The sequence below is a fragment of the Lissotriton helveticus genome, chromosome 3_2 (assembly GCF_964261635.1).
Source record: "Lissotriton helveticus chromosome 3_2, aLisHel1.1, whole genome shotgun sequence".
Classification (NCBI taxonomy): domain Eukaryota; kingdom Metazoa; phylum Chordata; class Amphibia; order Caudata; family Salamandridae; genus Lissotriton; species Lissotriton helveticus.
Window position 1 is genome coordinate 122,513,952 of NC_136062.1, and position 23,954 is coordinate 122,537,905.

A 23,954-nucleotide genomic window follows, 5' to 3' on the forward strand; every position below is an offset into this window, starting at 1 on the left:
AAGAAATGTTCTTGAAATTGACCATTGACTTTGAAGAAAGATTATTTGAAATGATTGAATTGGTGATTAGTACGATACCGTGTTATTACAAGCAGGGAAGCACTAAATATATGTACAATTAAATTATGTGTAGTAATGGGCAGCTGCTTCAGGCAGCAGAGAGAATACCGATAAAACAGGCTAACAAAAGAGGCCTGTTAGTACACCTTTCTGCAATAAAATGGATTGCAGTTTTATTGCTCATTTGATATGGTAGCATGTTCAAATTAAAGAGTTTTCAAATTAACTGGAGGACGTTGTTAAACATTGCCCGGCTAAAGGCATAGTAGTGCTGCTTGGTTTTCCAACCAATGATCTACAGTGAGATATACAAAGCGTTTCTATTGCTTTACAGAGTGTGATGATAGTCTTTTTGATGTTTTGGAGGGCCACGACTTAATCAAATCATTCGCTTTCGTCTACAAACAGCTTTTAGCTTTCTTGTTGGTCTTATGAACGTAATTCTTATTCAGTGGCGTTATTCAGTGTCCTTTCTCTTCTTGTCCATCCCCTGGAGCATACCGTATTTACCGTCCTTTTGACTGTATGATTTTTATCCTTCCATTGCTTGCACTCAGGGTACTACATTTTTATTTTTCACCCAGCACTCCATGGAAGTGTACGTGTTGTCTTGCTCTGGCCTCCCTGTGCTGTTTCCCCACCCATCTTTGCATTCCCTCTTTGGTTGCTGCCCCACTACCAAATCTCTACTGTTGTTTCCATTGCCACGACCCGTCACACACTGCTTGCTTTTATTTTTTATAGCCTTACCCAACTCCCCCCTTGAGTCAACGACCCAACTACCCCCAATATCTCTCCAGATGCCACTCTTTGACTATTTTTTATTTCGAGGGCTTTGGCATATCTTACATTTTATTATTGTGCCACTTCTGGAGGGGCATCTACCATCTTGAACTAGTAAATTAAAAACATAGAAAATACTGTAAGACTGCAATGAAGGCTTCCTTGCAATCTGACCTGCATTTCACATAAAAACAAAAGCAGGACTGCAATAAGGACAAGGAAATTTCACAGTAATCTGTTTTCAGCGCTTTCACTGGTCGGACTGTATGTGCTAGTGCTCTTATCCATATGCCATCACATTAATCCCAGAACTATTGGCTTTTTCCGTGCTTATTTTTTTTTTGTTGCTTTAAAAAGGCCATTCACTTTTTCCTTCTATCCGTGTTTCATATTTTGCATGACTTCCTCCAAAGTTCTGTTTGTGCTTGTGTCTTCCTTTACGGAGCATCTGCTGCTTATTGTTTTTTTGCTGCTCATGACCGTTGATGACGGTGACAGTAGTTGATGCGCCATGCAGAAAACCATATGGTGGGCACAAAACAGCAAATGACTCAACTGCATTTTAAACCTGAATGGATTTAAACCAAATTTGACATGACAGTAGGTTGTTACTGATGAAGCATGCTTTTGTTGGTTTATTTAAAACCCTTCAGTTTTTTCTATTAGTGTATTAAAAAAGTTGCTTTAATGGATTTGCCAGTTTTACTCCCTAATCATGACTCAGAATGCCAGTCAATCCTATTTTTGGATTTCCTTTTATACAATGTGATTGGCTGGATTACAGCTGAAACAAATGTTTGCTGCACGTGTGGCTGTAGATACACGTGCCCTGCACACTCCTGCCATCTAATGTTGGCTCTGGAGTTGAGCTAGTTGTTTTTCTTTAAAGAAGTCGGGACTCCTCCTCTTCTTGGTTATATTGCGCATAGGTGTCAACTCCATTGTTAGAAAGTTTTCTCTTAGCCATCTTGTTCGGACTTGTGTGCCTCTGCTCAGTGTTTCGACTCCGTTCCGATTCCTTGTTTTCTTTACTGTCCTCGACTGTATTGTTTTCAGTTGCCCTTTTACACTTCTGCGCTACTCTAGATTTTAGTCTGTTTGGGCTTGGACCGGCAGCGCTTCAGGGTGCCGCCTGTCTTGGGCCTACTTTTCCACGTGTCACCAGCTCTATCGAAAATGCGTTTCTAATCTAACGGACTCCCTTCAGGTTTTGCCCGCGTTGCCACACAAAGTACCTGCACACTGACCAACACCTTTCGCCCGACCATTAAGAAACTGACTAGGATGCGTATAAGGCATTTCAGTCCAAGAAAACCCTTCGGGATAGAAAGGCTTGTCTCCTGGAAATGTCTCAAAAAGCCTCAGACAACACCCCTGACCTTTTCGGTGAAGAACACACTTTAAGATGAGCTGAGGAAGAGGAGGCATTCTCAATCGACAAAAGATCTGATTCCGACCTGGAGATTAACACGGAATTGCAGGACCTACCATTTGGTCAGCATGTGAGTACTGTGACCCCTGCACTCCCACTCCTCCATTTAAGCTGACCAAAATATGTTCGCACTCCCGTTAATAGAGGTTGCCGTGCCACCTCTGCCTTTGTGCCATAATATTATCTGATAAATTGGGTGGGCGCGCCGCCCTCAAACCCGGCACCAAAGATGTCTACTGAAGCCAAGCCTTTGGTATCGACCTCTTCGGACCAAGAACCTACTTCAGTACCGGCCCAATCTTCAGTACCGATTTGGCAGCTGACCTCATCACTTTTGGTGCTGACCAAGCATCTCATTTCTAAGACAAAACCCTTGGTAGCAAAACCTTTGGAGCCGAAAAAATTCAAAAGCATCATCTGCTTTTACATCTCACGTCAAACCTATTCTAGAAAAAAAGGGACATTCGTCAGAGAAAGAAAGATCAAATGTAGGAGGGAACTGGGCAGATCCTTGCTTCTCCACCTCTAAAGAGGAAATTGACATTTGATGAGGAACTTGATATTCCTCTTCCTTCCAGAAAGAATACTAAGGACAAGGCCACCAGTCCTGTTTACCATCCTCCTCCTACACTGCCTCCTCCACCATCACCACCTCCACCCCTTCCACACTCTCCACCACAAGACACATTTGATGGTTCACCTCAGGAATCACCACACAAACACTGGGGGGACTAAGAGGGCTGTTGGATGATTCTGACTCTTGAAATCTATACAGCACTGATCCCACTACCCCGAGCAATTCAGACCTATATCCAACTCGTCCATCCCCTCCTGAGGATGCCACTTCCTTCCATCAGGTTATCTGCAGGGCAGCAGTTTTTCATAACAATGAGCTGCAGTCCCAAGAACAGGACTTTCTATTTGACACCCACTCTTTCTCACACAAGGACACTCACTTTTTGCCAATGATTCCTGGAATGATGAGACATGCTTAGGACATTTTTAAGGGCCCAGTCAGTGCCAGGGTCATCCCCATTTCGGGTGGACAAAAAATATAAAGTGGCACCTTTTGACCACTTGTTTATCTGGGGTTAAATTACCACCTGGCTCCATTTTTGCAACCACTGCGCGTAAAATGGCAACAGTCAGGCTACTGGGGATACTGCCCCTCCTTAAAAGCAAATGCATAGATGTGGCTGGGAAGAGGGTTTCAGCACAGGTAGCCAATCATTGGTGTATCACCAATTTAAAGGCTCTTCCTGCCTTCTATGGTAGAGCCTATTGGAATGAGATGGAGGAACTATTACAGTACCTTCCAGAGGAACATTGCAAAAGGTGTAAGCAACTTTTCACAAAGGGGCATAGCGTTACAAACAACTACATCCGTTATGCCCTTGATGTAGCAGATACAGCAGCCAGATGTATTAATACCAGTGTCCTTTATAGAAAACATGCTTGGCTAAGGTGTTCTGGCTTTAAACCATTGGTCCAGCAGGCAGTCTTATATATGCCTTTTGATAAGGAGCACCTGTTTGGACCACATGTACATTATACCCTCGCTAAAATGAAGCAGGACCCTGATAACAACTAAGGCGATGTGGGCATTACAAACTTCCACTCATAGGGGCTCCTTTCGTCGCCCAAGCTTCAGAGGGGCCTATAAATCCGCTTTGACAGATGCCTCCACTTCCCAACAACACAAACCCAGTCCACCTACAACAAGGGTTATTTTAAAGGTTCCTTCAGAGTAAGTAAGAGAAGTGGAGGGGTACCTCCTCACGTGGGGCAACACCCACTGCATAAAAACAGTGTCTACCCAATCCTTCTCCTCCGATCACACAACATCTGTCGGGGGCATGCTACAATTATTTCATCCAGTCGGTGATTCCAACACCACAGACAAATTGGTACTAACCATTATCCAGCATGGCTATTGTCTGTAGCTCACTACCATACCAACCAACAGTCCACCTTGTAGTCAATAGCACACTAACACTTCTCAAACAAGAGGTCCAAGCCTTTCTTCTCAAAGTGGCCATAGAACCTGTTCCTCTCCCACAACAACGCTCAGGAGTATACCCCATATACTTTCTGATCTCCAAAACAAAAAGGACGGACCTCTTAGACTAATATTAAATCTTAAACCTCTAAACCAATGTATTCTATCAGAACATTTCCATATGGGCACTCTACAAGATGCCGTTCCGCTTCTGCAACACGTATGGCCACATTAGACCTAAGGATGCCTATTTCCACATACCAATTCACCCTGCTTATACCTAAGATTTGTCATAGCAGGCAAACACTATCAATTGAAAGTGCTTCTATTCAGAGTAACAACCATGTCTCAAGTTTCACAAAATGCTTATCAGTATTTGCAGCACATCTGTGAAGACAATGTCCATGCATTTCCTGCCTGCAATCAAAGCCAGCATCTTCAGCAGTGACAACAACACACTCTCGTGACAGTGGATCTACTTTACAGACTAGGGTTTACTATCAATATCCCCAAAGCACACCTCCATCCTCTACAATCTCAACCTTACTTGAGAGCAATCTTAAACACACAGTTAGGGTTAGCCTACCCAAATCCCGCTCGAAATCGAAATTTTCAGGCAACCCTACCTCCATTCCAACTAAACCAGACACTCGCAATAAAACCTCTGCAGCAATGTCTAGCTCATCAGTGGGCTCAGTCACAGGGTCATGTGGAAGATCTGGTGTTGATGGACTGCCACACTGTCCGTTCTCTGCAATGCTAGAACACCAACTACCTCTTAAAAGAGCGACCCTTTCTGGGCCATTTTCCTCACATGACTTTCACCGTGGATGCATCTCAGATGCGTTGGAGTGTCCTTCTACCAGACTTCACAGTACAAGATCTTTGGGATGCCAGGCTTCAATCTCTACACATCAACTACTTGGAGCTTCAGGTGGGATGCCTAGTGCTGAAAATTTCCTTCCTCACCTATCTTGGAAGGCTGTCCTAGAACGGACAACGAATGACAGCCATGTATTCTCTACAAAAACAGGGGCTGGGGTGGGATGGTCTTTACAATTATCACTCCTGTCTCAGACAATACAGCAGTGGGCTTTTCCCTACAACATTCACCTGTTGGCAGAACATCTTCCGGAAACAGACGACGTCTTTGCAGACCTGTTCAGCAGGATGCAGCAACAAGTCCACAAATGGGAATTCCCCCCACAAGCCCTTCTTCCAAAAGTGGGGGTGTTCTTCAAATCATTCTTTTTGTCACAGATAAAAAATGCAAAAAGCCTATCTACGCCTCCAAGTACCCTCACCCACTATCCAAGGGAAATGCACTATAGATGAGTTGGTCTTGTTTATTTGCCTCCAATTTTCAACCTCTCCGTCTCATACCATTTTTGCTTTGGAAGCTCAGGCAAATGTCTCTCCCCATGATCCTTGTTGCTCTCACTTGGTCATGTAAGCCTTGGTTCACAACACTTATAGATCGCTCATTAGTTCCACTAGAGAAGCTCCCAAACAGGCCGGACCTTCTCACTCAGAATCAAGGACAAATCAGACAACCAGACCCCAAAACACTCAACCTAGCGATTTGGCTCTTGAGGTCATAGAGTTTGGCTACCTTGTCTTGCTGCCAGAACGTATGGACATTCTAAAAGAAGCACCCAGACCCACACTAGAGCCTGTTATGCAGCAGAATGGAAATGTTTTACCTGTTACTGCCAATCCAAATAAATTGACCCTATAAAAGCTCTGGTGCAAGACATTGTCTGCTACCTACTTCATTTGCAGAAGGTAAATTTAGCATACACTTCCATACTGTTACACCTGGCTGCAATGACTGCTTATCTTCAAAATAGTCCGCATCTATCACTATTCAAAATTCCAGTTATCAAAGCGTTCGTGGATTGACTCAAACTAGTTGTTCCACCTCTGATCCCTCCAGCACCTTGGAACCTTAACATTGTTCTCACTCGACTCATACGCCCCCCATTTGAGACTCTTCTCTCATGCCCCCTTAAATTTCGTTAATTGAAGCTGGCATTTTTAGTGCTATCACCTCACTCAGTCGTGTTAGTGTACTCTAGGCTTTAACATTAGAAGAACCTTTTTACCAAATACATAGAGGCCAAGTGGTTCTTCCTACCAATCTTAAATTCCTACCCATGGTAGTCTCATTATTTCACCTCAATCAATCCATTCAAGTCCCATTTTTTCCCCCCTTCAAACCGAGTCAATTGCAGAAAAAACTCTTCATACCCTAGAGGTCAAAATAGCACTCTTTTTTTAGCATAGAACTAAAACTTTCAGAAAAGCTAAACAGCTGTTTGTAGCCTTTTCACCACCTCATAAAGGCAACCCAATATCCAACTCCTGTATAGCCAGATCGTTAGTCAAACATATTCAAACTTGCTACATTAAGGCCAATAGACATTTACCTGTTTCTCCCAGAGCACACTCCTCGTAAAAAGGGAGCCCCTATGGCCGTTCTCGACAGTATTTCCATAGCTGACATCTGTAATGAAGCTACATGATCTGCACCACACACTTTCACCAAACACTATTGTGTGGATGTTTTAGCATGTCAGCACGCAGGTGTGGGTCAGGCAGTGCATTGTACCCTGTTTCAAACTGCTGCAACTCTCACATGCTAGCCACTGCTTCTAAGGAGGGACTGCTTTAGAGTCTATGTGGAGCATGTGTATCTACAGCCACACAGGCCATTGAACAGATCGTTACTTACCCTGTAAGCATCTGTTCCTAGCATGTAGTGCTGTAGATTCACATGCACCCTCCCCGGATGCTTGTGGCTGTTGTAGTTACATTATATATTTATATTTAGTATGGGCATCGCATTCAGACACATACCTTGCACTCCTTTCTCACCCACCTGCGGGAAAACAATCCAACAATGGACTTGATGCCCATGTGCAATATCACTGAGAGGAGGATTCACTAGACATCGTGGCTCGAAATACTTCTTCGAGGAGAACCCGTTTCACAGCTCCAGACCCAACACTAGATGGTATGAGTATGCAAAGCATGTGAATCTACAGCACTAAATGCCATGAATAGAGGCTTACAGGGTAAGTAACGGAATCCTTTTTTGCTATTTTGAATCATGCAAATTGGGTCTTGGACATTTCCTGCTGTGGAAAAGATTTTTCCAATAACCATGTATGGCCAGCACCGAAGACGGACCAATTCAAGCTGTAGTTAGTGGTCAGTGGTACACAGATACGTGGAAAATGCAAAGCAATCTGGAGGGGAAATAACACCAAAAATTGCATGCAACTCATGAGTGGCCATTTAGGTGTTGGAATCGACCACCTTTTTATGCCTTACTTACACATTTCGGGCAGTATTTAAAAAACCAAAGAACAGACACAGTCAGAAGATATGCACCCAGCCCTCTGCTGCACACAGCCAAAAGCCGTATGTAGGTTGAGTGCGCAGACCTTGGTTCAGGCCAGGTCCTCAACCACCACTGCACATTGCCGAAGGTTTAGGATGGGTGCCTACAGTGTGTTGGGTGCGGGGCATGCATGCACAGCAGGAGTTGAAAATAAAGTACATCATAAAAAACCCATAAAATTCCCTGTGGGGGAAAACATTTAATGATAACTCTAGTTTGAATGTGTAAAACCAGTGAACTTTGCCAGTTATTGTAATGAACGTCCTCCACACACGGCACAACCTACAGTGCCTGCTATTCCCAAAACCCATATTTGACAATGGCACAGATACCCAAATACAGTTAATAGGATAACCCGATGGTGTACAATGTGAGTTTTGGTGTGTGTTGTATGCATTCATAATGACAACTGGTGCATTATCAATGGGTTTATGCGTTCGATCCCGAATCATAACTCCATTAACTGTTATTCCTTCATTGAAAATATATATACATTTATGTATTTTCAACACTTGAAATTTGTTAGACGTGTTATTTCCCCTTATAGCACTTAAATATGTGATCAACATGATGTCTTTATGGGTACACAAACGCTATAGCTGGTGTCTTTTTATTTATTATTCCTGTTTGAGTGTGTGTGATCGTTTCTTCAGACTGTGCTGCTGCTCCTCGTTATTGCTAGGTTTGATTGACTGATTTGTCACAGTACTTTCTGCTTTGAACAATTGGTCCATCTCGAAGTCTACATTGGTCGCGATTTCTAGTTTAGGCATGAAAATAAAACAGACTAGTAAGATAGCCTCCAAATAACCTTGAGTCATCACACACAACTGACCTGTTTGGTTATAAAAAATTCCTTTATCATCTGCTCTACCATAATTAGCAAAATCCCCAAATGATTTAAGAATCCAATTTTGTACCAACTAGCAGAATCACTGCTCAGTCATGTTGCCTCTTCAGGGACTGTGGACACGGTCTCTTAAACCTCGCTACTCTGAGCCGATGAGTATTGATCCCCAGCTGTCCACCCTGCGACCTGCACCGCTGATCAGACATATTTTCACTTCTAATAGGCTGCTGCTCTGCAAATCACAGCAGCAGGGTAATGGCTGTGTGCTGGTGCATTAAGCTCCTTACTTCCGGGATCGGTTCCAAATACCCCTAGGTGAACAACTTTCAAACCAAAGGTATATATATATTTTTTTATCCTGACGGGGAGTGTGACTTTTATGTTGCTGTGTATTCTTTCTGTGGTATATTCTAGCAGATTAGTTTTCAGGTTTGCATTCTTTGTAGGAATTACTTTTCAGTTTCAGACTACCATTTAGTGCATTTCTGGTAGCAAGAAGTTCTTACTCGCCCCTCCTCTGTTGCCTAAAGTGGAATTAGTCGTTGGGAGTAAATAGTTAATTAATCGGAGAGGTAGTGGAAGGACTCAGTATTTTTTTTTGTATATTTTTTTTTGTATTGCACAGTTTCTTAAAACCATCTGAAATATAACTTATATGCAATTTAAAAAGCAAATTAGAACAATTGTTTAAAAAAAAAAAATTCTTGTAAAAAAATAATGGGTTTACATACAACCGTATAAATACTGAGTAAGAAGATATATTATATACATTTATAAATCGGAAAGTGATTGTCAGTTCAGCCTTGTTGGAGAATACTTATTTAACAGACCAGGTTGCCTTTTATGTTGCCTGGCCCCTCTTCTTCCATAAGCCTGAGACGCAACTCGGCCATGTATCTTCCAAATCTGGCCAAGTCCTGTGGTGTAGTGCAGGAAAAGAGATCCGAAGCTGCTTCTTTCACTGTCCGTACCCCGTTGCGCAGCCATATTTGTTTTTAAAGGTTCTGACGGGACTGCAACATACCGGGACAACAACAAATCAAATGTAGCAAAGATTCAAATTTAAAGTCACAGATTCTGCATCTGATTTTATGTTCTAGAGATCTCCACCCGGGATTTAATTATTTAATGGGGAGGGGCACAAGTCTTGCCCATACAATGGGCCAGAGCTTGCTTGAGATATGGCTGGATTTTACTCCCGGCAAACGATTTGATCAGCCAAGGTGAGCCTCTTCCTGTTGCGTAGTCTGCTAGATCGCTTTGATGCGACAGTTGATAACATTGTTTATTAATTGAATTTTTGATGGCCAGGTAGTTTACCGTCCCCTGATCCCAATTTTCCATTGCTAATCCCAGCGTTACCACTTCTTCCTCTGTGTAACGATGCCACGGGTTAATTGACCCCCCCCGTAAATTGGCTTCAGCATGATCTTTAGGCTTCCGGCTGGAGCGATTAGGACTTGGTAGTAGTATTTCATGTGCATTCCCAAGCATTCTTTACTTTGTTGCTTCAGACAAAATTCTAAATGAAATAGGCTGTTGCGTGTATATTTAGGCAGTTTGAAAATGCATTTGTAGGCCTGGCATTGTGCTTTGTCTAACATTAATTCCATTTTACCCCGGAATGCCTGCTGTGCATAACCTGCAATTGCCCTGATTTTTGCTTGTATTACTTTCCTGATCGGAACAGTTGTTGGGCTTTGCATTATCTCATTTAGTTTGCATAGGGCATAAATTGTTGACTGTGCTTTAGCCTTCATTTTATGCAGATGTATTGTTGCTTTAACGGTTTCACTTAGCCAGCACCCTAGGTAGTTATAGGATTTTGCTGCGACGATGATTTCTTTGCCCACATGCCATTTCAATAGAGCCTTTTTTGGGTAGTGTCCAAAAATAACTACTTTTGTTTTTGGAGCATTATTATAAGTTCATTACTTTCATTGTAGCCATTGAGGGCATCTTGGCCCCTTTGTAGCCCGAGTTTTGTGTGATCCATTACCACCAAGTCATCTGCATACTGTAATATTTGCAATTTGTTGGTTCCAATTTTCGGTGTTACAAGACTGGCATTTTGAAGCTTCTTCCCCAAGTCAGCCGTGTATAAATCAAACAATGTGGGGGCAAGGACACCTCCTGACTTGTGTAGGCAAAAGGTTGGATCTTAAAGCTTTCCATAACTGTAAGCTGGTAACCCATTGCTAATAAAGATTTCCTTTGTATCTCAGCAGTGGAATTTAGGTGGTATATTGTGGTCCGTTGAAAATGTATGTCTTGGCCGTAACTGCTGTTTTTCTTGGACATTGCATTCACTCGAGGCAATCGGATGTCACTTATCAATTCAGTCCCTGAAAAACGAGCACATTTTCATCAATGATTTCATTTGCAGTGCAATTTCTGTCCTTTTATTACAAAGTTATTACCAAATGGGTGAAGGTTATTAAAGCAAGGGTTTTTTTTTTGGTGGAAGAAAAATTTACAGAAATGCATAGAACAGGCTCCGTGTAATTTAGAATATAATGACTTTCCTCCCATATAGTGTGTCCCCTGTTACGTTTTGTGCAGAAGTGAGAGAAGTTGATTTATAACGCCAGTACCTTTGGAAAGTCCAGTTGTGCAACTTTGCCATTCAGTTCCTGCATATTCAGAGATCTTGTTATAGAAGTCTTTTGAGGGGGAAGTGTTCCTGGACGCAGCAGGAGGCGTGGTTTAATCTTTGATGATGGTGTTTGTGCTGGCATCTATGCGTTGTGCAAGAGCATTGCACTTGGACTTTCTGGATCTGCTGGTGGTAGAGTTTTAGAGCATATTTAAATAGCTCTTTGTCTAGTGTATCTTGCCTTTATATAGCTTCACAGGCAAATTAAGCATATTTCATGGCTTCAATGCAGATCAGGAACATCATTTAAATCCGAGTTAGACTCAACTATGTTTTACATAGTTATAAGATATCTACGTGGGCTTTGTTTTTCCCCCTAGGTCTTGCTCTTTTTTCACATCTGGCCTAGAGATTGCGTTAGTAGTCTCTCCACCTTAAATGATCAAAATCTATGAATAAAAACATCTACATATACGGAGAGAGAGGGGGAGACTTTGGGTTGCCCTCTTCATCCACTGGTGTATTCAGCTGTCATCCACGTTTTACTTATACCGACCACAGAATACAGCATTGGGCTAGTCTCATCACGTGCATATCTGCCTAAAATTGTGATTTTACGTGCCAGGTCTGGTCTGGTGTAGATTTTCTGGTGCTGATGTAATTGGAACATTGTTTCATTTCAAAAGTGATTTAGGTGTTAATTGTGGTTGGGCGCAGCAAAAATTAGAGCATGGTAACAGAATTTTACTTTGTTTCATCTAGCAAATGTCATGATCAGTATTTGTATAATTCACTATAAATGCCGTTTTTGTGAAGGGTGTTTTTTTAACCAGTTTAAGTAATTTGTATAGTATGTTGTACTTCCTCTGCCCCTCTGTTCACTACTGTGCTTTTGTCCTCTGTTAATTTATACCGATGACTTCATTGTTGACCCTTTTGCATGCTAATAAGTGTGGGCTTGGAGGATAGAGTGCCTTCTAAAAAAAATTAGGTTTCAATACTGTTTTATAACGTAAACTCAACAGAATGACTTAATGTTTCTTGCTAATGCATGCCACACTGTCCGCTATGAACCCAGACAAACTAATGAGTAGATCCCGAAGTTTTTTCCTCCACGTGTCTTAACAGTTTACTTTACACTTCAGACTCAATGGGTCAGGGAGCAGGGGAACGGAAGCAGGTAAGATGAAAAAGTGAATGAAGGCGGAGGGCAGGAAGACAGCAGAGAAGACCACATTGCAACAATAAAGCACCCGGAAATTTAAGCAAATGCTCCCTCTCCAAATAACGTACCATGTAGTTTAGGCCAAGATCGAACAATGTGATTTATTAAACCAACAGTCGCAGTAATCATTTTTGAATCCGCTTTTGAGGGCTTCCGCAGATACTGCCCAGAAAGCATCTTATGGACTCCGGGTCTAAACAAGGGAAATGTCCTTCATCGTTGGACACTCACGATCTGGCCAATTTGCACAACTTGACCGAGATGTTCATGCTAGATATGATTTCTTCACCATCAGAAGGTGAAGCAATCTGTTTTGGGCTGCCAAACTTTAATCTTAAAACAGAATGATTATCTGATGGCACCCGGCAGTCCTTGCGTCCGTATACTGCTGTCTTCAATATTGGTCCAAGCCACCATGGTTTGGTTATGACACTCCTAATCGTGGCACTGGAGGGAACAGAAGGCCCTTTCCAGGGCTACAGTAGCAAGAAGGCATTATGTTTTCTGATAAGGAAGTTATTGCAGTGGTCCCTAGCCATGCCAGGGGACGAAACCCCAATACATGGAAATGCCCCACTCTCTGTGTATTGTCCATCACTTTGATTTGCCCTTTAAGTGCCTACATGGGCTATACAGTGCTTTCTTTGAACACTTCTATGACCTGAAGCTCTAAATGAAGTCTGGTCTAGCACTCCTCTTTTTCTTGCAGTCATGTATTATTTGAGGACATTGCTGATTCAACACCGGCGACTCTTGAGGTGTGCTGAATTTGCTTGCGATGAGCTGCCATACTGTCCCAAATTTCTCCCCCAGTGGAACTTTCTATTAGGGTCTGAGATCACTGGATCAGATTGTACAGATGAGCAAAAATGTGGTGAGGTGCCAGACCGTCATTCATAACAGAGTTCCTGGGATATAAACAGTGCTGTGATTGGAGGTACTGGCGCTTGCTTTTATAGAGACTTCAGGATGCCAGGTGTGACTCCAAGGAAGTTCTATGTGTTTGAGTGACAAGTGAGATAATTGTGTTTAGACCAGTGGGCTGCTGCCAGAACATTTTGGCATAATAGCGGGTGAGGTGCAGGAGTAATCCGATGTAACCAGGACATGTCCTCAGAATATGACTTAGAGATATAAGTTCGGAAGGGAAGGGGGAGTGGGAACTGAGGTTTGGAGAGCAATTCTAGGTTGGTTAAGAGCTGTGGCGTGATAACAAAATATCTTTTTATGGCATTTGTTGGTCCTGAACTGGCTAGCCAAATGGGGCCAATAAAACATCGTCCGGACTCGTGCAAGGAGGAGGAAAAGGACAATAATTTAAGATGTTGTGATCTCCAGTTTATTCAAAGGACAGAAAGATGGACGTGTTGGATGTTGTTGGAAAGAAGTAGGTGAGGGTTGAACAGGAGGTGCAGGTGGAATCAAGGCTGAGCGCAGTGGAAACTGAAGTCTCTGGAGTCGAACTTGAAGAGTAGTGTTCAGACAGGATTGGTGTAAATTACAAAATTTTAATTTGTTCCTGTAATAGTGACTCAGTGGTTGACTGTGGTAATCAACTCAAAGCCTGATTCATCTTCCTATTTCCTTTCTGGCTTCGGTTTAGTTTATACAGATTTCGTAAATGTTTGTTCCTCTGTTTCTGTACTACGCCTAATTACTACAAAGAGGAGACCTGAAGGTACAGAATTCTTTCTAAAGAAAAACTTGAACTAGAACCTGAGAGCATCCTGGCAGTGCAAGCAGTGGTACTAGCGTCCAGCTACTTATTGCATTTTGAGAATGTTAAAGTAAATTCAGAACTAGGTTTCATTCTTGAAATGAAAGTGGTGCCTCAACTATACAACACAGTTTACACCAATCAAAGTTTGAGTTACTCAAAAGTAAAAATAGGGCAGTTGCTTTGGACAGCAGGGGACCACAGACTCTACAATGAATAAGTCGATAGAGGGAATGGACAGAAGGATAAATCATTCCGCACAATAAGAGAAGCATGTAGAAGGGCAGTAAGCTGTCTGGGTCACCTCCTCTCCCAGATGTCCTATTTGAAGTCTCTCTAGAACATTTTGGGATCTTTACCCAAGTTGGAAAGAGCAATGGTTCCCGCAGTTTTACTGACCTTGTGCTCAAATCTCACACAGGCAGATGGTCTATGTAGTCTCATCTGAACTGCCAAGATGTGAAGCAGCGAGTGCGTTTGGAATTCACAGGGCGCTTTGCATTGTGGAGACAAGGGAATTGCAAGGAAGTATGAGGTATAATTTGTTGTCACAGGACAAGATGGTTTGTGAGGTTTAATCCCACGACTGCCAACACTACCACTGTAAGTAAGCTACAGGCAGAAGCAGTGACATGTCCATTTTGAGGCCATTCTGTCTCTCCTCTACTTTGCCTGCACATGGGAGTTGATCGTGAGTCATGTAAACCCCAAACAGAGCTGTTCCACTGCAGCCTACAATGATTCTACCCACTGCGTAGCAGTAGAAGCTAGCGGCGTCTGGCAAGTAGGCAGAGTGGGGGGCAGGCAAACGTGTTGTTGGTGCGTGCATGCATGCATGCAAGTTGAATGTACACAAAAAGAAATGACCACTTATCTTGCTTGCTACACCGTGTCTGACATCCTCCTAGCTCCAATGCTGTGCTGCTCTGTCTTCTCCAGATACCGTGGGTTCTAGCAAATTCCCATAATCATTCTTGGTGCTGCTCTCATGCTGGTTACCAGCATGAGGGAAGCACCAAAGTTGGAGGGAGCAACCTCTTGACGCTCTCAAGAGCACTGGAGACCTGTGCTTTCTCTAACCCAGCAAAGTCAGCTGGGCTAGAGAGATTGGAAATGCATGTCTGGCTGGCTGTTGCAAGAAGGCCCGCCAAAGAGGCATGCACACTTTAAACCGAAGTGCACTGCCGGCCCACCACTCCTCCCTGCTGCATCAATGGCCCCGCCCCATGCTGACATTGTTCAGGATAAAAATAAAATGGTAATAAATTACCTCTATTACCCTTTTTAGGTCTCGCCTAGCGATGCAGCGCCATGCCCTGCTCGCCTTGGCGAGATCTATTGTTGCCGACTTGCATTGCGAAGGGGGACAGGACAGGTGCACACGTACGGCAAGTCCTGTACAGGAGATGTGCACGCGTATGGTAAGAGCAGGAGTTGTAATAACGCCGCAAGCCGTACGCGTGCACATGGACTGTCTGGGCTGAAGCTTAACAGACAGGAGATGTGCAGGCATATGGCTCGCGGCTTTATCACAACTCCTGCTCTCACAATACGCACGCACATGTCCTGTCCAGGCGCTGCGCCCAGCAACCCCACTCACCGGCTCTTGTGGGGATACTGCGCTGCTCCCAGGCTGGTCGATGGCAGGGGAGACTCGCCTCTTCACCCGGTCACTGGCGCAGCAACACGCGGGGCTCCGTCTTGCTCACAGGAGCCCCGCCTGAAATCCTGCTCCAGCCGCACCATGCGGCATTCACGTAGGTGTGGTGGGCTCCCGCCGGACTTCCCTCTGCGGGGTGGGCTCCTGCCTCGCTTCTCCAAAACACAGGGCTCCCTCAGCTCGCTCCATGCCCCGCCCATGCGACTGACGTAGTCGCAAGCCTTAATCAGTTTCGCTTTCTTAATGCGCACGCTCAGCTTGGGATGTCCTCAGTAGGTAAGAACTTTATTATTACTACAGCAGGCAGGATGACGTTAATTTACATTTTATTATTATTACAGCAGGCAGGACGACACGTGCAGCCGGGACAGTGGCGGCCGCTCGTTCTAACATTGGTGCATTAATAGCTCTGAATGGTCCGCGTAAAAATGTGAGGTAGGTTGGAGTATTTTTACAAAAGGTACATCCGTTAAAATGAATAGCAGTAAAAGTGCTAATTTATTGTTAGATCGTCATGGTGCAAAGTTTTGGATGACTCTTCTAGGTTTTTCACCTTGCCACTATTTTAGACGTGTGGGTGACGTACTTCCCTTTTCTACATTATATAGCTATGTGAAGTAGTGCTACGTTTGTAAACTTGAAGTTTACTGCTTGCCCGATCCAGCATGGCCGCTCCTGACTCAATTATGAGATCAGGTAGGGTGAGCAATGGCACTAGCTAGAGTTGGTTCCCAATCTACCAACTATGTAATTGACGGTGAGACTGCCGCAAGCTGACCTGATCTGATCACTCGAGAACCGTTGACAGGCTGCTTCTGCGCTGGACCTCAGAGGTTGGGCGGAAGTCAGACGCCGCTATCTCCCCGGCACTGCGGTGCGTGAGGGGCGGGAGAAAAGCTGTGCCTGTGCTGCGTGGTATCAGAAGGGGAGGTGAGTGAAGCTCCGGGTCCTGTGTTTGAAGTTATTTGGTCCTCGCTTGTCGAGTGCCATTGCTGCCGCCTCTGCCTTTCTTGGATTGTCTGGCCTCTTGATACTGGTACTAGGATTTCATTACATGTGGTCGCTTGAGGCCCATCAGGCGCATACGGTTTTCACCTCTTATCTTTCTAGTGCTCGTTTCCCTCTGTGACCTTCTCTCGGAGATTTGGCGCATATTTCTTGGCAGCGAGAATTGCTATCCTAAAATTGCATTCTCTTTCATCCTCTCTCCGTTACTAATATGTTTTATGTTAACATTAAACATCAGATCTTAATGTTATCAGATGCGCCCTTCTGCATATTGTGTAAGTTTTTACTATTCACACCTGTGACTAATGTATGCTCAGAGGATTACACATTTAGCTCCGTGTATGGGTTCTTTTCTCAGTAGTCTATCTCTTGATTGTTTACAGTTCTCATTGCAGTCTCATTACACGAGTTTGAGCTATTGGCATTGTAAATGACTGCTTTTTATTTAAGTTTTGTTTTTTAAAACATAAGTAAAAGGCATGGTCATTTACAATGCCAATAGCTTAAACTTGCGTAAATGCGAGACCTATTGTATAGCAAATTATTGTTATTTTTTATCTGGAGCTTTTTTGTGGCATTTTTGGCAGAGGGGCGATGCTCCTCCGTCCCAGTAGAGAAGTCGCTCCTGATAGAAGCATACTGTTTCTACTCTAGTCCTTGTCCAGAGTTTGTACCATGCTCTAGCACTGCCTTTTCTCAAAGCAGAGGATGTGGTGTAGAGCTGGGAAACCAGGTTCGAGTGTCTGGGTTGGCCCAACATCTTGTTCTTCTGGCAAATCACTTAATCTTCCCGTGCCTTCTAAAAGAAAAAAAATGTGTCCTTGTGTAATGTAACTGGTGCTCATGTAAAGCGCTCCAATACCTTACGGTTGAGTACATAAAACTGTAAAAAACATAAAAGGTGCTACTAAGTGGTCATTTCTGTGACTCCTTAATAAATCCACTTGCAGTGATTTCTATTAAATTGAATATAGTGGACGGTGGTCCGTTCTCTTAATGTGCAGTTTTATCCAACGGTGTCATGTATAAAATACCATATCTACCTGTTGGAGGAGGATTGTGTTAAGACCCACATGTGGCAGCCACAACCTGAGGCTTCAACATTGGGGGTCCATGTATTGGAACCCAAGCTATTTCTTGCATTCTAAAGCACTCCTTCTGTGGAGTGATGTGGGTCCTCAAAGATTGCCTAAGAGGTTAGAACAGGTGTCTCCAAACTTTTCTGCAGTAAGAGCTACTTAAGTTCAATGAAAATCACCCGAGCTACTAATGTTATTAGTGTTGTAATAGTGACAAACATCAGAATATATTACATTAGAGGCGACCATATGCAATATTACCAGCAGTGGTTTCCTCAGTGTATCGAGCGCTGTTGCCAGAAGTAACGTAAGAAAGACTTAGTATACGTTAAATGCGTGTGCATGGGAAATGCATGACAGTCATAGCTCTAATGCCCATGGCACCAATAGTAATAAATCTCACCAACGCTGCAAGGTTTATCAGTCAAATATCAGGCTTAAATATATTTTGGAAATTCAACCAGTTTTTCGCCAAACAACAGTTTATGTATCCTGAAAATGTACACATTTTCATCTCTGTTTGCTAATGCATATATTTTCATATCAGTTTTGGAATGCCCATATTAATTCAAGCAAAAGTTTCCAGTTCAGTATGCTGGGCTGTCCACAGGCGTGTGCTAACCGGTAGCTGGAGAGCTATTAGTAACTCATGAGCTACTCCTTTGAGAAGCTTAGGTTAGAACTTAAAAAACTGGTTACATTATTTCAAATGAGTGAGGTGGAACAGTTACTTTAGATTACCTATTTCTGCAATGCTACACACACGTGACTTACAAAAATTAACACGCATAGAAAATTTTAATATTTTACTTTTATCTGTGTTTTCTTTTTTTCTGGCAAACTTTTCGCTGTACTTTTCAATCTACTTAAGCTTACTCGCACATAGTTTGAGGTAGGCATGGCAAAACTACGTTCAGTGGTGCTAAAGTCTGTGCACATGCATGCGCACATTGGTCAGTGCACCAACTTCTTGTACTAGTTACAGCTCTCACCGAATCCCGTTTAGTCATGTTACATCACCAGAAACCTGTGCAATGGGTGAAGTATGTATGAGGAACGAGGAGGATTTTCTATTGTTTTTGTATAAAACGTACATTTCTGTCTTTGGAAACAGTGTAATTAACAAGTTCTTTTATGGGTAAGTTGCTTTTGCCGTAGACATTACAAAGCGTCATTTGCTCTCAACATAGCCCTCCATTGGAATATTTTCTGCTCCCGAGATTCATTTAAAGTTTGAGTGAATTTAGCTTACTCCGCTGACCTTGTTAAAAAAATTAAAAAATGATTATTTGCTTCAAGACACCATCCTTGATCAGCTTGTAAGGTGATATTTCCAGCATTGCAGAGATCCTGGTGTCTGAAAGGAAAACCACCACTGAGCTGTGCCGAAACATATTGCTTTCTGTGCGTTATTCCTCTTTGCCCCCTGAACATTGTTTACTGCATTCCAATGTCACTGTGGTTATCTGTCATTATTTCAGCAAAATGCTCGGGATCTAGTGTGTAGAGGCATGTGTACTAAATACAACCTAGTTACATGCATGGGACATGTGAAAGCTGTTTCTACATTGACTTGTAATGTGAGACGATTAAATGACTGTTTCCCACTGTCTTTGCTTGTCATTGACAGTAGAAAGCAGGAAAGGTTGGTCCTCTGTCTCTATTGGCTTAGAATGGACGTATTTGCATACTGCAGCCAGTCCTTTCTATGACACCTAAAGTATCAAACATTCAGTTGACTGCATGAACAAACATGCAATTTAAAAACATCTGTCACATCCTTCTTTTTAGGTCTCATGTTAACTACGACCTTTTGTGTTTTTTTGAACATATATTATATGTATGTTTACTTACAGGGGTTTCAGTCGCCCCTCTTCATCCATTGGTCTGCTATCGAGTCATTTAGGATTTGGTCCCGCCCATCACAGCCTACACCATCCGGCAAAGGTTCCACCCACTTATACCATTGGCATACCTGGCTGTGGATAATAGCTTTCTGTTCTAGCACAATGTGCACACCCGCAAAAGTAGTCCCCCTTCAGTTCTAGTGACTTCTGTTGCAGTGCGTGCCTTTACATTTAAATATACCAGCAGATTCCCAGCACAGCTACCGGGCCTCTTATGTCTCTGTAAAAAAAACAAGCACTTGCAATGCAATAGGTCTCGCATTTACGCGAGTTTCAGCTATTGACATTGCAAATGACTATGCCTTTTATTTTTGTTTTCGTTTTCAAAACATAAATAAAAGGCAACGTTCATTTGTAATGTCAATAGCTCAAGCTCGCATAAATGCGAGACCTATTGCATTTTAAATGCTTGTTTTTCGTTGGCTCTGGGGAAAGAAGGGGTGGGCAGATCAGAAGAATACTCTGAATGACCGCGTTTGTTTCCACCGGTGCAAATTAATATAACAGATTTCTTAACTTAAGTTATGAATATATGTGATACAATACTTCTAATATTCACCCGACTCCGGTCCGCCGCAACTCCGGTTCACAAGCTTCAGAAAGCTCCATATCTGTATCAAACTGGCCTGGCACTCACAATCTGCCGTAAACCTTCACTGTTACAGGTAGGCCTCCTGCTCCCGAACAGCGGCAACACAGCCAACTCCCTTGCCGGGCCTCCCATCTGCCGGCGAACTGTTGCTGCTCTGCACCTCACTCAGGCAGTCCAAGCCGCCGTACTAACTGACGGCACAAGTCTATCGGACCCTCAGCAACTTCGCTTCCGCAAGCACAGGACAAAAACAACTCATCTGCACATTAAGCACAAGTCCCAAGACTTCGCCCGCCATGGGGCCACGCACTCACTTCCCACTGTTGTGCAGGGCCTTGCCTTTTTAACTGCTCCTTTGCTGCTGATCAACTCCCCGCCAGGCACGATCCCCTCTGCTCACCTCACATCCGATTGTGACAGTTCCCCCGGGAATTTGTTACCTCTAGCAAATCTTCAAAAAGCTGACTCCGGGCCCCCCCCCCCTCCCCCACCAAAGCCTCCCTGCTACCCGGGGGCTGCCGATAACCTGATCAGCCCTGATCAAAGTGTCTCCTCCTCACTCCTTTAGCCATGGCTGCACCCCCACCCCCCTCGAACTGCATTAACCATGCGTTTTATCGTAAACTCACCGGCATAGTGGGGCACCCCCTCGCGTACTATTCTAAAAATTCATATATTATTAAGATCAGGCGCGGACGGCGGCTCGCAGGAGAGCGGCTCTCATTTATCATGTGTTATTCTGAAAGTAAACTCCACGGGGTCCATTTACATCTGTCTGCCAATAAATTATGCTTTATTAGATTGGGGAAGAGCGCGTGCAGGCTTGGTTTCCGGCTTGCTGGTTTCCGATTTGGCTGGTATAACAACTGTTTACCATGTGTTGAGCTGCTGCCTCGTTTTAAGAAGCTGGCTCAGTGAAGCTGATGGGGGTTGGGGGGGGAGTGAAAGTGCGCAATGCACACGCTGCCAGCCTCCGAGACAGGAGATGTGCACGCGTACGGAGTGCACATTTCCTGTCCGCTAGTGCATATCTCCTGTCTGCGCGTGCCACCTCCTGTCTACCTTCGGCACTGAAAGCGGTAGCAATCGAGTCTTGCAAGCGAAGCAGCGCATGCGCTGAATTCGCAGGCGAGACCTAAAAATGTTGATGAACTAAATAAGCGTTGGCAAATGGTTGCCAGCTTGTTGGCTTTACGAATGCTGTTTTTCAGAAGCCACTTAAAAAAAAGAAAAAAACAGAGAGCACTCTTCTTTTAGTATTGCTTATGCGATGAATTCTTTCCTCCCGAAGGACATCCAGAAACGCTGGGTACTTCTACCAAGTGACACTTTATCTAAATGAGATAAAACATTTATGGATAAAAAAATGTAGAACCTTAGTTAGAATGTTTTCTTTAAAAAAAAAAAAAATCGCCCTGTATTTCACAAGCTGCAACCACACACTGTATATTCTCCACAGACCTGGTTGTGAACTGCCTTGCGCACTGACTGAGTTTAAATGACGTGCATTGTTTGGATGAATCTGCGGGCTTGGGTCATCTCTCAACTACAAACCCGCTTTATCTGTAGCCCGTGGAAACTCCAGCCTCTGCTCGTCTTTCTAAATGTGGAACTCCTCTGCCTGATACTGCCCGCCCTACATATTGTGCATTATGCCGGGCTGCCTGAGAAGGGTTCTGTGTCAGCTATCCTTGGAGCCTGCCCCTGCCAGTAATATATCTGCCTGCTGCTATATGTGAATTTCCCACACGTATCCTCTGGGGGAGGGTTAGTACTGCAGCTGGAAGTCCTGAAAGTGGAAAGGAACTGTGGGGTAGCTTGGGCTATGTGGAGAGAGCTCCTGAATATCACCTATATGCCAGACCCCTGGAATTATGTGACAGGGGGAGGACCAAGTTGCGTGACAGTGTTGACTAAATTATGCGGCAAGAAAAGGCAGAGTAAATATGTAAATGTATGTATACTTGTAAAGCGCACTATCACATTTCAGGCATCCTGGCGCTGTATACCGCTGTGGAACCCTTCCTGGCTTTCCCTGTGAGATAACCCCTACTGGGCACCCCCAAGGCGAAGCCAGGCATCCTAGCGCTTTCGGGCCGTTGTGGAGATTAAGCAAGCTATTGCCAGAGTTGCAGAGTGGGACCCATGATTAGAGTAGGCACCGTGGCGAGAATTATCGAGTCCGTGGACATTGAGCCCAAGATAGTGCCGCGTCGGGAATTGAACCCTGGTCCCGGGCCAGACCTCTGCCTCAGGCTCTGCCGCTCTGATCGGTGTAATGCAGCATTTTTTTGTGATAGTATTACTTCTTTATTTTTTCATATTTACATATTTTAGCACTGACTGGGTTAACGTGTCGCCTCAGTACCAGCTCAGCAGGCAAAATGCAGTAATAAGCAACAGAAAGTTGACCGGTCAAGATATGCTAGGGACCTTCCCCTTTCCTGCAACACGTGCAGCCATTTCTTTAGAAACACTCGACCTGTTTGAGTTTGATTTTTTTGTAAAAATCAGCAAATAATGCAACAGCTTATGCGGCAAATTCATAACTATGTGGAAAATGCACGGCCGCAGAATCTCGTGATTGGAGTCGCCTACACGTTATTTATTAAGCACTAGTCGTGAACTGTATGTACATTTGGATGTCTGTAAGGTGGAACGTTGTGCACGTATGTTAGTATGTGCAGGTTTGGGAACAGGCCCAGAATATGCCATGGAATAAAGATGGACTCACGTGGATGATGTACAGGTAGTACACTAAGTAGGACCGACTTTGCGCAGGCTTTGCCGGATTGCTGAATTTTGTACCGTGTGGAACATGCTTCTCTTGGGGAAGGCTGCAACCTCGCACGTGCCAACATGTGCCTGGTTTCTATTGAAGTTATGTTTTTTAGGTTTCGACCTGGGAGTTGCAACTGCGTAGCAGTTGCTCCTCCCACGGCGAAACCTCATGATCCTACATATTGACTTTGGTTCCGCCTCGGTCCCCCATTGGCTAGCTCCATAAATGGAGGCTAGCCATTGGGAGACAGAGGCTGTCAATCACGCTTTCTCTTGAAAACGCGATTCGGGGGCGTTTCGCTGTGTTTTTTAAGCCCCGCCCCTTTGTCCCGGGCCGCGCTGTGATTGGCTGCCGGCCCGGGACACCCCCAGGAGGATTTGTCAATGGCCAGGCTTGTTTTTTCATTTTCAGTCACGTGTCTGATCGTTGAAACCCCCGAAATTACGTTAACCTCTGAGCTAGCAAGAGTACCGTTTTCTCGAGAGCCCGTCAGACATCCTTTGTGGTGTGTTTTGTCGAATGTTACAGTGAGTCATTCTGCCAATTTGTTAAGGAATACATTTATTTAAAAATAAAACTTTTTTAAGGTGAAAGGAAAGCTTCATATTTCACGAAGGGCCGTGCGTGCATTTCATTGTTACCTTTGGTTTTGGTGGAATCTGCAAATAACTAGTGGCATTTTATTGTTACCTCTGTATGCAGCTTGTTATTTTGGTAGGCACGGAGATATTGTGATTTGCCCAGAATCACAGGATGTTGAACCGACGCCTAGACTCGAACTTGCCATCCTATCTCGAAGTAGGCAGCTCTGGCCGTGACGCCACATTCTCTTGAGCTGTTTGCGATGCTAAAGAAACG

General features: G+C 43.9%; 1 protein-coding gene across 19 annotated transcripts in view; it reads left to right on the forward strand.

The window, feature by feature from the left end:
* TCF12 (transcription factor 12) overlaps nt 1-23,954 on the forward strand; it is a 797,238-nt gene that overhangs the window by 201,646 nt on the left and 571,638 nt on the right. The window lies entirely within an intron of this gene.